Consider the following 18252-nt stretch of genomic DNA (forward strand, 5'->3'; position numbering starts at 1 on the left):
CAGCAGGAAGTGTCTTTTGGATAAAATGACTTCTTTTCCATTGGGTAGATACCCCAGTAGTGGGATTGCTGGGTTGAATGATAAGTCTACATTTATTTCTTTGAGGAATCTCCATACTATTTTCCACAGAGGTTGTACTGATTTGCAGTCCCACCAACATTGTATAAGGATTCCTTTCACTGTATCTGTGCCAGCATCTATTGTTTATTGACCTTTTAATAATGACCACTGACAGGAGTAAGGTGGTACTTCTCTGTGGTTTTAATTGCTGTTTCCCTGGTGATTAGGAATGTTGAGCATTTTTCTCCCTAAGTTTTTTTGGTTTCTTTCTTTTTTTTTTTTAAACAGAGTATCACTTTGTTGCCCTTGGTAGAGTACTCTGGCATTGTAGCTCACAGCAACCTCAAACTCTTGGTCTCAAGCAATTCTCTTGCCTCAGCCTGCCAAGTGGCTGGGACTATAGATACCCACCACACTGCCTGGCTATTTTTTAGAGATTGAGGTCCTGCGCTTGCTCAAGCTGGTCTCAAACTCCTGAACTCAGGCAATCCACTGGCTCGACCTCCTGGAGTGCTAGGATTACAAGCATAAACCGTCACGCCCGGCCTTGGTTTTGTCGCCATTTGCGTTTTTTTCCTTTGAAAACTTCTGTTTATGTCTTTGGCCCAGTTTTTAATGGGGTGGTTTGTTTTTCCCTTGCTGATTTGTTTGAGTTCTTTTTTGGATTCTGGATTTTAGCTCTTTATCAGATGTATAGTTTGTGAATATTTTCTCACATTCTGTAGGTTGTCTATTTACTCTGTTGATTATTTCCCTTGCTGTGCAGAGCTTTTTAGTTTAATGAAGTCCTATTTATTTATTTTTATTGTTGTCACATTTGCCTTTGGGGTCTGGATCATAAATTATTTGCCTAGAAGAGTTTTCCTGTTTTCTTCTAGAATTTTTATAGTTGCATACCTTACATTTAAGGCTTTTATCCATCTTGAATTAATTTTTGTATAAGATAAGAGATAGGGGTCCTGTTTCATTCTTCTGAATGTGGCTATACAGTTTTCCCAGCACCACTTATCGAATAGGGGTTTGTTTCCCAGTTTATATTGTTGTCTGCTTTGTTAAGATCAGTTGGTTTCAGGTAGATAGTTTATTTCCGGCTTCTCTATACTGTTCCATTAGTTTACATTTTTACTTTTACCAGTACGGTGCTGTTTGGGATACCATAGCCTTGTAGTATAATTTGAAGTCTGGTAATGTGATTCCTCCATATTTGCTCTTTTTGCTTAAGATTGCTTTGGCTATTTGAGCCCCTTTTTGGTTCAAAATGAAGCATAGAATTATTTTTTTCTAGACAGTTTTCTAGATCTGTGAAATACGATGCTGGTATTTTAATGGGGATTGCATTGAATCTATAAATCACTTTGGGCAGTAAGGACATTTTAACAGTGTTGATTCTACCAATCCATGAGCATTAGATGTTCTTCCATTTGTTTGTGTCACCTGTGATTTCTTTCATCAGTGTTTTGTAGTTTTTCTTCCAGAGATCTTTCACCTACTTGGTTAAGTACATACCTAGATATTTTATTTTCTTTGTCGCTATTGTGAATGATACTGACTCTTTGATTTGACTCTCCACTTGACTATTAATAGTATATAAAAATGCTACTAATTTCTGAACATTGATTTTGTAACCTGAGACTTTGCTAAATGTATTTGTAAATTCTAGAAGTCTTTTAGTGGAGTCTTTAGGATTTTCTAGATACAAGATCATCTCGTCAATGAAAAAGAATAGTTTGACCTCCCTTTCCTGATTTAGATACCCTTTTTTGCACCTTCTGTACCTATATTTATATACAGATACAAACCTTCTGTTTTATGTATATAAGCTTCTTCTAAGATGACTGATTTCCCAATAACTAATAGTCTCTTGAGTGAACTGGAAAAATTCAATTTTTAACATATACATCTGAGAATCTGGACCCAACAATGTAGCTCTGAAACTCAGTGTCTATAACCATAATCAATGCAGCAACACTTGTTTTGTCTTGTAGGACTTGTTTTATCCTGCATTCTTCTGTCTTTATTTAAATAATGTCTCCTAAGGGGGAAAAACATCCTAGGAAGAAATTCAGAACAGATTATCATCTTTAATAGAAGAATTTCTGAATCTCTGAAAACATGGTAATGCCAAAGTTTAGCCTTTATATTTGGAAGGACCCAACTATAATTTAGAATGGAAAGGAAAATATTTGATAACTTTCCTAGATCCACAGACTCCACATCCATTTAACCTTTGAGTCTGGATAATTAGTTTGTTGTACTAGTATTTTTAAGCCCTCTTACAGAAGATAGTGTAAGTGAAATTGTTATACAGGGAAATACACATTTATAATTTTGATATATTTTGCCAAATTGCTCTCTAAAAGGGTTGGTTCCATTTACATTCCAACAAAATATTTCTGTTTCCTCACATCCTTCCCCATATTAAATATTATAATGTCAACATGTTAAACTTTATTAATTAGATACAAGGAAAATTGTATCCTTATTTAATTTGCATTTTCTGAATTGAGAAGATATTAAATACACTATCACGCCAATAGGCTATTATGTTTCTTTCCAGTATCTGGCTATGAGTGTGTTTTGCCCATGTTTCCATTTAGTTGATGGTCTTTTGCTTATTAATTTGCAAGAATTCTTTGTATATCAAAGAAATTAGCCCTTCATCTGTCATATGTTAAAAGTATTTTTCCTTTTTTGTTATTTGTCTTTTGCATCATTATTTGTAATTCTAGGCGAGTTTTTGAGATAAGTATTTACTAGGAAAGAATAAAGTAGGGCGGCCCCTGTGGCTCAAGGAGTAGGGTGCCGGTCCCATACACCGGAGGTGGCGGGGTTTAAACCCAGCCCCGGCCAAAAGCCACAAAAAAAAAAAAAAAGAAAAAAGAAAGTAATCCCTTTTTCCTCCCCATCACCTAAAGGTGATTCTAGTTATGAGTGGATGAAATGAGAATTCAGCTGCAATAGACATCCAGTCCTATAAAGGAATAACCAAAACCATCTGAGAAGCTGCATCTCAAATTGTCTCACACATTTCAAAAGAAAGTACTCTTCTACCTTTTTCAAGTGCATCAAAATATTCAGTCACAGCTGAAGCACATCAAGGCTCTACAAGAATGTTATTTTACATGGTTTTATATTGGACTACAAAGGTCGATAAAAATAATGTCAAGAGTTTACCCTATTCCATTACTGAAAAATCAGAGTTAAGGCAGAACATTTTTATTTATCACTATCTAAAATTTCCTTCTGGCCTTTAACTTCAGTTTTGCAGATCTCCTGCAAGATGGAAAAAACACAAACCAGGAGATGCATCAATACTGAATGCTTTTCATATATTTGTTGAGTAGAAGTAGTTAAAATATTAAGAATTAGCGAGGTTCCAAAAAACAAATAGAAAATAGCTTCAGGCATGAAACCCCAAGTACTGATTAATGTGGAAAGGACTATACTTGAAAAAATATTCTGTTGTGCATCAAGTATTTGATTATTAGCATAAGTGGAACATTCCCCCACCACTTTGTGTGACTTACTAATTGCAAATCTAGGGAATTGCAAATCTAGTTTGAATTCATAACTGGCCGTCAAGAGAATTGGATTCTTGTGCCTCATCTACCTGTAGGGCATGTGACATGTATCTACTTCATTTGCATGTTAATAGGGGTAATCATATAGTGTCCTTACAAAATCTACTTATTTTGTGAGATTGCTGAGAAGAACTTAAATTAAGGAATGGATGACAAACGTTGATTGTGAATGAGCTCTTGAAAATGCATTAAATACCAGATCACTGATGTAATGTCTAAACAAATGTTCCAATAGATGTGCAAGGAGGAATATCATAAAGAGACACTCTCATGTGCCATCAGTGAAGTTCACCAAGTTGGAGAGTTGCTCAGTTTAGCCCTTTCAGTTAGGGAGGTGGTGGCTCATTACACTAATACTGTTTCTTAGTGTAATGAGTAAGGTAACCATTATCCTAACTTTCAGCTGCTTAATTTTTTTTTTTTTTTGAAACAGACTCTCACTATGTCACCCTCCTAGAGTGCTGTTGCATCACAGCTCATGGCAACTTCAAATTCTTGGGTTTAAGCGACTCTCTTGCCTCAGCCTTCCAAGTATCTGGGACTACAGGTGCCCGCCCCAACACCCGGCTATTGTTTTGTTATTGTTGTCATTGTTGTTTAGCAGACCCAGGCCGGTTAGAACCCACCAGCCCTGGTGCATGTGGCCAGCGCTCTATCCACTGAGCTATGGGCGCTCAGCCATCAGTAGCTTAATTTTCCTGTTTTTGTACTTTATAGAAATGGAATTATAGGCAGTCCCTGAGTTACAAACATCCAACTAATGTACAACTTATGAACAGAGACTATTACAGGTCATAGATAAATGTACCTGTTCCTATTTCCCTACAAATTCAACTTAAGAACAAATCTACGGGACCTATCTTGTTCATAACCTGGAGACTGCTTGTACTCGGTATGGACTTTTGTGTCTAGCTTTTTATGCTCAACTTTAGGTTTCTGCAATTTATCCAAAATCTGCCTATAATTGCGGATGGTCTTTCACATTGCCCTGTAGTGCTCCCCTACACAAACACTGTGTGAATTTATTCATTTCTTCTATAGCTGATAAGTCTTTTGGGTCATTCCCGTTTGGGAGCTATTACAACAAATGCAGCCATGACCATCTTGCCACTTGTCTGTCGGGGCACTGTAAGTATGCATTGCTCTTGGTTGTACTTGTAGGTGTGGTACTGTTGGGTCACAAGGGTGTGCACCTTTAGGGGATAGTGCCAAACTTCGTAAAACAAGTTGTTCTACTTTACTTTGCAGCAGGATGGTAGAAAAATCCAGTTACTCCACATCCTCCCCAACACTTGCTATTCTGCATCTTTTTTTTCTATTCCATTTTATTTTTAAATATCAAAACAACTGAAGCAAAGTTAAGATTGCTTTTTGCAGGACGTGTCGGTTTTCCTTTGGCTCTCTGAATTATTAACTATGTCAGGCTTCTACTTTGCCCAGCCAAATCCTGCAGGCTGTGTGAGTGCGTTTTCGACTTTGCTAGACATTTCTGCTCACTTTGCCACTTAAGATGTCATCTGGTCAAGAAAATGAGGTGTGTGTCCCAGACGGCGCAAGTCCTTTTGAGGACTCTGGAAGCGTTATCATTCTGTAGGCGAAACTTAAATGCGGGCCTTCTCTGGCCGATTTATCTTTTCTAGCGTCCACGATGCTCCTGCCTACCTCGGGTCTGCGCACAGCACAGCCCGGCTCTCCCGGAGCCGCCCTCTCCGCCGCTGGCCAGACAGGGGCGGGGCGCACATCGGCCCCGCGCATGCGCAGCCGAAGCCCAGCGCATGCTCCGCGGCGCGGCGGGTCCACCGCTGAGGGGAGTCCAGTACCCTGCGCCCGCCACCCCCGGAGGTACTCCGGTTGAGCGGCTCGATCTGAGCCTTGTTTACCAATAAAGTTCGTTTAAAAAATCATAATCATTCGTAACAGAGCGAAAAAGGGCGCGAGCCAGCCGGGCGGCCCCGCCAGGGAAACTGGCGCGTTGGGAAGAGGCGGCGGTGCCAGCGGTTGCGCCGCGACCAGAAGGAGCCGGTCGCGCCGGGCGGTTACTTGGCGCCAGGCGGGGGGACGGTGAGTAGCGGCTCGCGCTCCCCGGCGGCGGCGCTGCGCTCACTCGCCCTCTCCGGGGCCTGGGGGCTCCTCCCGCTGAGGTGGGGAAGGACCCATCTCTCCCCAGGGTTCCGGGATGCGCCTTACTGTGGGGAGCGGGGAGGGCGTCGGGGGCAGGGGCCTCCAGGCCCGGGCTCCCATCCCCCGGCCCGGCCCGGCCCGGCCCGCCGAGCGCCCGCTCGCCCGCCCCTGAGCACCGAGCCCGAGTGCTGGCTGGAGGAGGGGAGCGGCCGCTCCTGCCCGGCGCCCCCTCCCAGCTCGCTGCGGTCGCGTCTGTCTAGGTGTCGGTGCTGGAAATGCCCCGTGGGCGGGAAAGAGCGGGCCGGAGCAAGGGCGAGGCGCTGCGCGCTCAGCCTGGCAGAGAACAGCAGGCTTTTTGCCCTCCCCCGGCCCCAAGTGAGGAGGGGGCGACCCAGGACAGGCGAGGCACCAGCAAGGGGCGTTAAGTGCTCGGGTTAGGTTGGCAGGACAGACGGTCATCAGCTCTGCCCTGACTTTTACACTCCTAGTCTCCCCGCAGTGGGGCCCCTCTTTACTCGCGGCCCCACCCTTCCCTAGTTGCACGCTCAGAGACTGCTAGAATATGAATGAGCCCGACTGCACTATTTCACTGACATGGATTGCCACAGAATTAACTTTACTGGGAGATCCGAGGAGCCATCAGCAATTCTCAGGATTAAGAAGCTGAAGAGTGTGTAAAGGAGTAGAATTGTATTGTCAGGAGCTAGTGAATTGATTAAATAGGGTCTTTTAGACCTTTTTAGGGCTGTTTACTTCTTTAGGTTTTACACAACTCCTGAAATCTAGGTAATTTCACTATTTTTTAACACTTCTCTTGGTTTTGCATAACTCCTGAAATTTAGGTAACTTCATTGACTCTTAAAAGTTTTCAGTATTTTTACAAATACAGTCATACCTATACTTTAGTAAAGGCTGTTATGAAAAAAAAAAAACGCTTTGAACAGTGAGTTAACTCATCCTTTTCTAATTTATTAGACTACATTGCCTAGCAAAATGTTTTTTTTGTTGTTGTTGTTGCAGTTTGGCCAGGGCTGGGTTTGAACCCGCCACCTTCGGCATATGGGGCCCTCGCCCTACTCACTGAGCCACAGGCGCCGCCCTAGCCTAGCAAAATGTTAAAATTTAATTTCAGTGGAAAGGAAAGTATCGCTGTCAAGGTTTTTAATTATTGTACTCAGGATTGTGCTTATTTTCTAAGAACTTAATTATTGATAGAGCAGTTTAAGTCTATAGTGTCTGAGAATCATAAGTGTCAAATTGTTAAAATTTGATTTTTTCTTAAATTATACTATTTTAAATATTATCTTATGGTGAAATTGACTTTTGGAGGGCCTGTAGTTCTGTGGATTTTAGATTCATTTAACCACCACTACAATCAAGATGTAGAACAGTTCCATCATCCTTCTGATACTCATGCTGTCCCCTTCGGTCACATCCCTTAGCCTTAACCCCTGATAATTATGGTCCTTTTCCAGAACATCCTACAAATGGAATCATAACAATAGGTAACAGTTTTTTTGTTGCAGTTTGGCTGGGCCAGGTTCAAACCGCCACCCTCAGGGTATAGGGCTGGTGCCCTACTCACTGAGCCACAGGCGCTGCATAACAATAGGTAACATTTTGATAATGGCTTCTTTCACTCAGCATAATGCCTTTGAGATACCTCCAAGGTGTTTTTGTATGGGTAATTTCCTTTTTTATTGCCGAATAGTATTTTATTACATCCACCTGCTGAAGGACATTGGCGTTGTTTTCAGTTTTGGGTGATTATGAATAGAAGGCTGTAAATTCTTTGTACACAGGTTTTTGTGTGAACATGTTTTCGTTTCTCTATGTTATTGGTAGGAGTAGGGTTTCAAGGTCATACAGGAAATGTATGTTTAATTTTTAAAAACTGTCAAAGTTTTTCAGAGTGGCTGTATCATTTTGCATTCCCACCAGCAACATGTGAGAGTTCTAGGACCTCCACATCCTCCTCAACATTTGGTATTGTCAGCATTTTATAATTTAGCCATTCAAATGGGTGTGTAGTATCTCATTATATCTTAATGTGCCTTTAACTGATGGTCAATGATGTTGAATATCTTTTCATGTGTTCATTTGCCATAGATACTCTTTTATGAGGTGACTGGCCAAGTCTTTCGCCCATTTTTAAATTGAGTCTTCCTTCCCTTCCACCTTTCCCTCCTCTCCTCCCCTCCCCTCCCCTTCCCCCAATTCCCCTCTCTTTTTGAAACAAGGTCTTGTTTTACTGTTCAGGCTAGAGTACACTGGCATCATCATAGCTCACTGCACCCTCAAACTTCTGGGCTCAAGTGATCCTTCTGCCTCAGCCTTCTGAGTTGCTGGGACTATAGGCATGCACCACCATGCCCCACTAATTTTTAATTTTTTGTAGAAATGAGGGTCTCACTATGTTGCTCAGGCTGGTCTTCTTGACTCCTGGCCTCAAGCAATCCTCCCACCTCAGCTTTCCAAATTGTTAGGATTACAGGTTGAATTTTGAGAATTCTTTATATGTTCTGGATACAATTTATATGTCAAATACATGTTTTACAATATTCCTTCCAGTCTGTAGCTTGTATCTTTTCATGCTCTTCACAATGTCTTTCAGAGAACAATTTTTTTTTTTTTTTAAGACAAGAGACACTCTGTTTACCCAGGCTGGAGTGCTGTGATATCATAGCTCACAGCAACCTCAAACTCCTGGGATCAAGTGAACCTCCTGCTTCAGCCTTCTAAGTAACTGGACTCTAGTTTCCTGCCACAATGCTTGGCTAAGTTTTTCTATTTTTAGTAGAGATGGAGTCTCTTTCTTGTTTAGGCTCGTCTCCAACTTCTGAGCTCAAGGGTTCCTCCCACCTCAGCATCCCAGAGTGCTGGGATGACAGCAGTTGGCCACCATACCTAGCCAAGAGAGCAAATATGTTTAAGTCCAGTTTGTCAGTTTTTTCTTTTATGGATATTTTGGTATCATGTCTAATAACTCTTTGCCTAATTCTAGGTCAAGAAAATTTCCTCTTTTTGAAAAAATCTTATAAAAGTTATAGTTTTACATTTACACATGTGGTGCATTTTAAGTTAATTGTATAAGGTGTTAAGTTTAGATGCAGGTTTACTTTATTGCTTACAGATGTCCAGTTCCATCACTGTTGAAAAAACTATCTTTTCTTAATTGAATCGTTTTTTAACCTTTGTCAAAAATCAATTGGCTGTATTAGTGTGAATTCATTTTGGGCCATCTGTTCTGTTCCATTTTACCAGTGTCACTTTTTTTGGATTATTTTATTGTTATAGTATTTTAAAATCAGTTAGTATGATTTCCTCCAGGTTTATTCTTTTTCAAAATAATTTTAGCTATTCTAGTTCCTTTGTCTTTCCATATAAAGTTTAGAACCAGCTTTTCTCTACAAAAAATCCTGCTTTTACTTTGATTGGAATTGCATTATACCTATAGATCAATGTGGGGAGAAATGCTATTTTTACTTTGTTGAGTCTTCTGATCCATGAACATGGTGTTTCCATTTCGGTCTTTATTTCATTAATGTTTTGTAGTTTTTTCAGCATAGATCCTTTATATCTTTTGCTATATTTATACCTAAGTATTTAATTTGGGGAAGCTATTGTAAACCTCATTTTTTTTTTTTTTTTTTTTTTTTGTAGAGACAGAGTCTTACTTTATGGCCCTCGGTAGAGTGCCGTGGCATCACACAGCTCACAGCAACTTCCAACTCCTGGGCTTAAGCGATTCTCTTGCCTCAGCCTCCCGAGTAGCTTGTAAACCTCATTTTAATAAGAGTTTCAAATTGTAAATTATTTATATATGTAAATACAGTTGAATTTAGTGTGTTGCCCTTGTATCCTGTGACTTTGCTAAACTCTCTTATTAATTTCAGGGTTGGTTTGTGGGGATATATTTTTGGGATGGAAGGGGTAGGTTCCTTGGGTTTTTTTATAGAGACAATCATGTCATATATGAACAGAGACAGTTTCATTTTTTTTTCTAATCTATAAACATTTTATGTTTGTTGCCTATTGCACTGGCTACATGTATGATGAATAGGATTAGCGAGCCTGGACATCCTTACCTTTCCCCTTGAAGGGGAAAGCTATCAGTCTTTCAGAATTAAGTATGATGTTATTATAGGTTTTCTATCAGAGATGCCCTTTATCAGGTTGAAGAAGTACCATTCTATTTCTGGTTTGTCAAGAATTTTTCTCACAGGCTCAGCACCTGTGGCTCAAGCGGCCAAGGCGCCAGCCATATATACCTAAGCTGGAGGGTTCGAATCCAGCCCGGGCCTGCCAAACAACAATGACGGCTACAACCAAAAAATAGCCTGGTGTTGTGGCAGGCGCCTATAGTCCCAGCTACTTGAGAGGCAGAAGTAGGAGAATTGCTTGAGCCCTAAGTTGGAGGTTGCTGTGAGCTGTGATGCCATAGCACTATACCCAGGGCGACAGCTTGAGGTTCTGTCTCAAAAAAAAAAATAATAATTTTTCTTACAAATAGATATTGAATTCTGTCAAATATTTCCTCTGTATCAGTTGACACTGTGATATGGTGTTTCTTCTTAAGTCTATTAATATGGATTATATTGATTGATTTTAAGTATTGAAAGTGCCTTGCATTCCCAGAGTAAAGTTTACTTGGTTACAGTATATTATTATTTTTAAATTTTGTTGAATTCAGTTTACTAATATTTTGTTGATGGTTTTTGCATCTATGTATATGAGGGTTTGTCTATTCTTTTTTGTATCGTCTTTGCGTGGGTGGCTTTGGTATCCATATAATGCTTCTTCATAAAAAGAGTTGGGAAGTGTTTCCTCCTTGTTTCTATTTTGGAAGAGATTACGGACATTGGTATTAATTTTTCTTGTGCTTAGAGATTACTTTTTTTTTTTTTAAAGACAGTCTCACTTTGTGCCCTGTGGTGTCATAGCTCACAACAACCTCAAACTCCTGGGTTCAAGCAATCCTCTTGCGTCAGCCTTCCAAGTAGCTGGGACTATAGGTGCCTACTACGATGAATGTCTAGTTTTTCTATTTTTAGTAGAGAATGGGTCTCACTCTTGCTCAGTCTGGTCCTGAATGCCTGAGCTCAGACCATCCACCTGCCCCAGCCTCCCAGAATGGTAGGATTACAGGTATGAGCCACAGCACCCCTCCCCCCCACCACCCCAGAGATTATTTTTTGAGTTTTTAAGTTACAAATTCAATTTTTAAAATAGTTATAGTATTATTCAAACAATCTATTTCATATTGAGTGAGTTCTGGTAGTTTATGCTTTTCAAGGAATTAATTCACTTCATCTGGCTTGTCAAATTTAGTATGCATAGTTTGTTGAATTGTCTTTCTGAGTCACAGAGTCTATTTAGTGCCCTATATTTTATTCCTGATATGGGTTATTTAGGTCTTCTCTCTTTATTGTGTGTTGATTTCACTAAGGGTTTGTCAATTTTATCCATCTTTGCAAAAAACTAACTTTTGTTTAATCGCTTCTCTGTTTTTCTATTTTCAATTTCATTTATTTCTGTTATTTTATTTCCTTCCTTTTGATTACTTCGGCTTTACATGGCTCTTTTTCTAGTTTCGTTTTTCTTTTCTTTTTTTTGAGACAGAGACTCACTTTGTGGCCCTCGGTAGAGGGTTGTGAGAGGGTTGTGGTGTCACAGCTCACAGCAACCTCATAATCTCGGGCATAAGCGATTCTCTTGCCTCAGCCTCCAGCGCCCATCTATTTTTTTTTATTGTAGTTGTCATTGTTGCTTAGCTGACCCAGGTCAGGTTTGAACCCTCCACCTCCAGTGTATGTGGCTGGTACCCAGCCTTTTATTCTTGTTTCTTGAGATGGGAGCTTAGATTATTGATTTGAGACTTTTCTTTTTTTTGTAGAAAACATTTAGTGCTCTGAATTTTCTATTCAGCACTGCTTTAGCTGTGTCCCATAAATTTTCACATTACTATATGTATATGTATATATATATATATATTTTTTTTTTGGTACATGTACGTATCAGTACAACAAATACTGTATTTTCATTTTCTTTCTTTTTTTTTTTTTTGTAGAGACAGTCTCACTTTATGGCCCTCGGTAGAGTGCCATGGCATCACACAGCTCACAGCAACCTCCAACTCCCGGGCTTAAGCAATTCTCTTGCCTCAGCCTCCCGAGTAGCTGGGACTACAGGCGCCCGCCACAACGCCCAGCTATTTTTTAGTTGCAGTTCAGCCGGGGCTGGGTTTGAACCCACCACCCTCGGTATATGGGGCTGGCGCCTTACCGACTGAGCCACAGGCGCCGCCCTGTATTTTCATTTTCATTAAATTCAACTTATTTGTTTTCTTCTCTTGGGACTTCTTTGACTCATAGATTGCTTTATTATTACTATTATTGAGCAGGATCTCACTTTGTCAACCAAGCTAGAGTTCAGTGGTGTGATCATAGCTCACTCCGATCTTGAACTCCAGTGCTAAAGAGATCCTCCTGAGTAGCTGAGACAACAGACACGTACAACCGTGCCCAGCTAATTTTTTAAAAGCTCTTTTTGTGGAGACAGGTCTTGCTGTGTTGTCTAGTCTGGTCAAAAACTCCTGGCCTCAGGCAACCACAGATAGTTTAGCAGTGTATGCTTTTAGTTTCCAAATATGTGGAGATTTTCCTGTTATCTTTCTGTTACTGATTTCCAGTTTAATTCTGTTGTAGTCAGTGAACACATTCTATGACTTTCATTATTTTAAGTTTATTGAGGTTTGTTTTATGGTCCAGAATATGTTTTATCTTGGTATATGTTTACTTGCTGTTTGAAAGGAAATATATTCTACTTTTGTTGTGTGGACAGTTCTATAAATGTCAAATAGATTCTAATTTTCTGTGTGTTTTTAGAATTTCATTTTATTTGTAGTGGTTTTAGTTTATCTCTTTGTATAACTTTTTTAGTGGTTGCTTGGGTATTACATTATATACAGTCATGCATTGCTTAACAAGGGGGATACATGTTCTGAGAAACGCACCAGGAGGCAATTTTTCATCCTTGTGTAAACATCACAGAATGTACTTACAGTAACCCAGATGGTGTATCCTACTACAGACCTAGGCTATGTGGTATAGCCTATTGCTTCTAGGCAGCAAACCTATATAGTATGTACTGTACTAAATCTGTAGGCAGCTGTTACAGTGGTGTTTGTGTATCTAATCATAGAAAAGTTACAGTAAAATACAGTTTTCTAATGGGGACAACCATCATATATACATTCAGTCCACTGTTGACCAAAATGTCATTTTGTGGTATATAATTATAAATGTGATTTATCATATATCTCTTGGTGTTTATATTATATTGTATTTTACTAATTTAAGTGATAACTTACCTCCCTTTACATCTGTTTATCCTTCCCACTTATAATTAATTATCTTAAATGTCTTCTCTACATATATTAAACACCACATAGGATAGTTTTATAATTTTTTTTCAACAGTCAAATATAATTTAAAACACTCAAGGAAAGGGAAGCCTATTGCATTTAACAATTTTTTTGTTCTTACTATGTTCTGATCGTCCAAGATTTTGTTTGTTTTTTTTTTAATCATTTACTTTCGTTTAGAGAACTTCTTTAGCTGTTCTTTTTGTATAGATTTGCTATCAACAAATGCTCTTAGTTTTCTCTCATGGGATTATGTTGATTTCCCTTTATTCCTAAAGTATATTGTCATTGGATATACAATTCTGGTTTGACAGTTCTTTTCTTTCAGTGCTCAAAAAATGATATGTCACTACCTCCTGGCCTCCGTGATTTCTTTCTTTCTTTCTTTCTTTTTTTGAGATAGAGTCTTCAAGCTGTCACCCTGGGTAAAGTGCCATAGCATTATAGCTCACAGCAACCTCCAGCTATTGGGTTCAAGCGATCCTCTTGCCTCAGTTTTTCTATTTTTAGTAAAGATGGGGGTCTCACTTTTGCTCAGGCTGGTCTCGAACCTGTGAGCTCAAGCAATCCATTCGCTCCTGCCTCCCAGAGTGCTGGGATTACAGGCATGAGCCACCGTGCCTGTCTGACCTTCATGATTTCTGATGAGAAATTCACTGAGCTTTGAATTATTTTCCCCTATAGGTAGGGAGTCTTTTTTGCTGACTGTTTTCAAAATGATTTCTTTCCCTTTAAGTTTTTAGAAGTTTGAGTTTGTGTTTCTTGGTCTGGAGTTTGTTAGGTTTATCTTGTTTGGAATTTACTCAACTTCTAAAATCTGTAGGTTTATTTTTTCCAAATTTGTGAAATTTTTAGGTGTTATACAATAGAAACTCCATCTCCCTACATTGATCACCTCATTAAGTTGACCAAATTTTCATAAACTAGACATATACCGCATGTACATATGAGTACAGTAGACCTAATTCCTTAAGTTGATCACCTCTGTATGTTAGCCAGGTTGTTAAAGTCCCTTTGGTGGTCAACTTACAGAGATTCTACTGTTATCTTGAAATACTTTCTCGCCCTCTCTTCTTTCTCTTCTTCTTTGGACACTGTCATGACATAAATATTAAATTTTTTTGTTTAGTTCCACAGGTCCCTGGGGCTCCTTTATTTCAGTCTATTTGCTGTGTATTATTCAATTGGATACTCTTTATTGTTCTGTGTTAAATTTCACTAATTTTTTTTCATTGGTCCCTTCTGCTCATAAGCCTATCATTGAGTTTTTTATTTTGGTTATTACACTTTTCAGCTTTAAACATTCCATTTTGTTCTTTATATTTTGTTTCTTTGATGAGACTTTACTTTTTACGTTTGTTTCAAGTGCGTCCATAATTGCTCCTTGACTGCCAGCTATTTTTACTTTTAAAATTGCTGCTGGTGTCTATTGATTGTCTTTTGAATTCATGTAAAGATTTTCCTGGTTTTTAGTGCTGAGTGATTTTTGATGGAAATCCGGACAGTTTGCTTACAATGTTATGATTCTCTGGATCTCATTTAAATGTTTTCTTTTAGCTTGCTTTCATAGTGCTTTAAACAGAGGAAAGATGGGGTGCTACCTCCTTACTACCAGGTGTGTGTGTGTGGGTAATGACACTGTAGGAAATGTGGGGATGGTCTCATTACCTTTGAGGAATGGTGAAAGTCCTGGTTTTCTATGGCTTCTTCTGACATCACTCCAGCAAGAGAGGGGAGGTAGAGAGGGAGAGGGCTGACTCTGAGCTGCTGGATGAGGTGGATGTCAGACTCCTCACATGGTCTCCAGTGTTCCCCTGCTGGTGCGAGGGGCCCTTCCTTACCTCCCAGTGGGAATGAAACTTCTGGCCCCCAATTGCTCTTCTCTGGCACATAGGGCAAGTTGGGGCACATCCTTATTATCCTCACAAGAGTTGTGTTTTCTGTCTTGCTACTTGCTCATTGCTCCTTTCCTGGTCCTTCCACTCAAGAGAGTAGGTTTTAGTTGGGGTCTTTGTTGTTGTTGGCATTTCCTGGTTACTGGCCTCTCCACATTCCATTCTGGGATATATGAGGTAAAAACCCAAGAAAGACAACTCATGGTAGTTGTTCCTTGTGGCCTGTGGGCCCCTAGGCACTCTTTTTTTTCTTTCCACTTTTCAGTGTTTATGTTTTTATATTTATAGTATCCAGAATTTTTATAGTAGAGGAAGGAATAGGGAAAAATATGTCTGTTCTATTGTTCCAGAAGCAAAAGTCTCTGAAGTATTTATTTTTTAAAGGATAACAATTTTTGTCGTTTTTTTAAAATTTCACAATCTTCTGGGATAAAGAATTGTTTAAGTAGAGAAAAAAAAGATCTGCTTTTAGGAACTGAACTGGTGTGAGGTAACAGCTGGATGAGCAAGGTTCCTATCATGGTAAGAATTTCAGATTTAACCCTGAGTGTCCTGAAGACCACACCTTTCTGTAGAATAGGAGGATGGTCATGATTGATGTCCAGGTTCTACCCTAGACCGTTTACGTCACATACTCACAGGACAGAATCCAGGCATCAGTAATTTTTAAAGTTCTCTAGATGATTCTAGTGTGTAGCCAAGATTGAGAAACACTAGCCTAAGGTAATGTTTCTAACCTTTTTTTTTTTCTTGAGACAGAGTCTCACTCTTTTTCTCTTGGTAGAGTGCCATGGCGTCATAGCTCACAGCAACCTCAAACTCTTGGGCTCCAGGGATTCTCTTACCTCAGCCTCCTGAGGAGCTGGGACTACGCCACAGTGCCCAGCTATTCTTTTTTTAGAGACTGGGTATCGTTCTTGCTCAGACTGGTCTTGAACTCCTGCAATCCACCTGCCTTAGCCTCCCAGAGTATTAGGATTACAGGCGTGATCCACTGTGCCCAGGCTCTTAACATTTTCCTGATTAAAAATTCATTTGGGATGTATGTCTATTCAAGTTCTATAGGAAGCAAACATCAAGATGGAATTAGAAGTGCAAGAGATTTATTATGGGGAATGCCCGTGATGGATAAAGAGGAAAGCCTGCAGGCTGCAATGCCAGCTCGACACCTGTGAAAGGAGGATTGGGTGGAAAGAGCTCCAGCCTGCAGTGTAGCTCTGAGAAAATCTTAACCAGTTTGATAGGAAGCTCCAGAGCAAAGAGAAATCCTATGTCGGGCAGGGTTGGCCTGTTCAGTCATCACCTGGGACAGAAGGTAGCGTCAATAGGAGTGGGCAGTGTTGCAGGTCCTGAAAGTGTGGCAACTGCAAAGTGCCAGCTGGAAGCCCTTGAAGGAAGAGCTAAGCAACACACTTCTGTGCGTGTTTTAAAAACCAGATTCCAAGCTGCTCCTTTGAGATTACTGATTAATTTCATCTGAGGTAGAGACCCAGCACCTATACTCTAACCAGGTGTCCTCAAACTGTGGCCTGCGGGCCACATGAAGTGGTGTGAATTGTATTTGTTCCCATTTTGTTTTTTACTTCAAAATAAGATCTGTGCAGTGTGCATAGGAATTTGTTCATAGTTTGTTTTTTTTTTAAACTATAGTCCGGCCCTCCAGTGGTCTGAGGGACAGTGAATTGGCCCCCTGTTTAAAAAGTTTGAGAGGGCGGCACCTGTGGCTCAGTGAGTAGGGCGCTGGCCTCATATGCCGAAGGTGGCAGGTTCAAACCCAGCCCCAGCCAAACTGCAACAACAACAACAACAAAAAAATAGCTGGGCGTTGTGGCGGGTGCCTGTAGTCCCAGCTGCTCGGGAGGCTGAGGCAAGAGAATCGCGTAAGCCCAAAAGTTAGAGGTTGCTGTGAGCCATGTGACGTCATGGCACTCTACCTGAGGGCGGTACAGTGAGACTCTGTCTCTACAAAAAAAAATAATAATAAAATAAAAAATAAAAAGTTTGAGGATGCCTGCCAGTACTCCTAGGTAATTCTTATGGTCATTCAAGTTTGAGAAGTACTAAGGAAAATTGCTGAGACTGTAATTAGGGACAAAGAAAGGATATTTTTCACATTTCAGACTTGCTTGATGTAATTGTGGTACAGATGGATTTTCAGTTATGGTAGTTAGAATATAACAGCTAAATGGCCAGGATCCTAACTAGTAATTTCTATTCTTTGTAGTCTAAAATGCAAACAGTGAACATTCTATTAATCTCATTGTATGAGGAACTATAACTACTCTGAAACTAAAGCAGCAGTGTGTGGTATGAGATTATTTGTATAGGATTTATTATAACCTGAACACTAAAGCAGTGTAACAAAGAGCCCCATGCTGACACAGGCTGTGTGTTATTATACAAACCTTTCTTTAGGGTGCTTTTCAAGGGACATTAATTATTACTTGTGAGGTTTAAAAGCAGTTTCCACAGCAGTTTTATATATTTTTATCTATCTGATGATACACTGTGGAGGATTTTTTGTTACATAAAACTACAGGTTGAGTATCTCTTATTCAAAATGTTTGAGACCAGATTGCAGTACATTGAGCTCCATAGAGACAGTGCTGGGGCAAGTGCAAGCCAGATGGGCACTAGGCGAGGAAACATGACTAAATACAGGCAAAGGAGATCCTAAGAAGCTGAGAGGCAAAATGTCATCATCTGGATTCTTTGTGCAAACTTGTCGGGAGAAGCACTAGAAGAAGCACCCAAATGCTTCAGTCAACTTCTCATAGTTTTCTCAGAAGTGCTCAGAGAGGTGGAAGACCATGTCTGCTAAAGAGAGAGGAAAATTTGAAGATACGGCAAAGGTGAACAAGGCCTGTTATGAGAGAGAAATGAAAACCTAGATCCCTCCTAAAGGGAAACAAAAAAGAAGGTCAAGGATCCCAATGCACCCAAGAGGCCTCCTTTGGCCTTTTTCTTGTTCTATTCTGAGTATTGCCCCAAATCAAAGAACATCCTACCCTATCCATTGGTGATGTTGCAAAGAAGCTGGGAGAGATACTGCTACAGGTGACAAGCAGCCTCATGAAAAGAAGGCTGCAGAGCTGAAGGAAAAATATGAAAAGGATAGGGCTGCATACCGAACTAAAGGAAAGACTGATGCAGCAAAAGGAGTCATCAA

General features: G+C 40.0%; 2 protein-coding genes across 3 annotated transcripts in view; one reads left to right on the forward strand and one right to left on the reverse strand.

Moving 5' to 3' along the window:
* The window catches only part of PRIM2 (DNA primase subunit 2), a 460188-nt gene that overhangs the window by 402381 nt on the left and 39555 nt on the right, over nt 1-18252 (reverse strand). The window lies entirely within an intron of this gene.
* Nucleotides 5420-18252, forward strand: part of RAB23 (RAB23, member RAS oncogene family) — a 34058-nt gene continuing 21225 nt past the window's right edge. Inside the window, exon 1 of the mRNA XM_053600948.1 lies at nt 5420-5702. The gene's annotated coding sequence lies outside the window, so the exon portion shown is untranslated. The remainder of the gene's footprint in view (nt 5703-18252) is intronic.

The sequence above is a fragment of the Nycticebus coucang genome, chromosome 9, assembly GCF_027406575.1.
Source record: "Nycticebus coucang isolate mNycCou1 chromosome 9, mNycCou1.pri, whole genome shotgun sequence".
Classification (NCBI taxonomy): domain Eukaryota; kingdom Metazoa; phylum Chordata; class Mammalia; order Primates; family Lorisidae; genus Nycticebus; species Nycticebus coucang.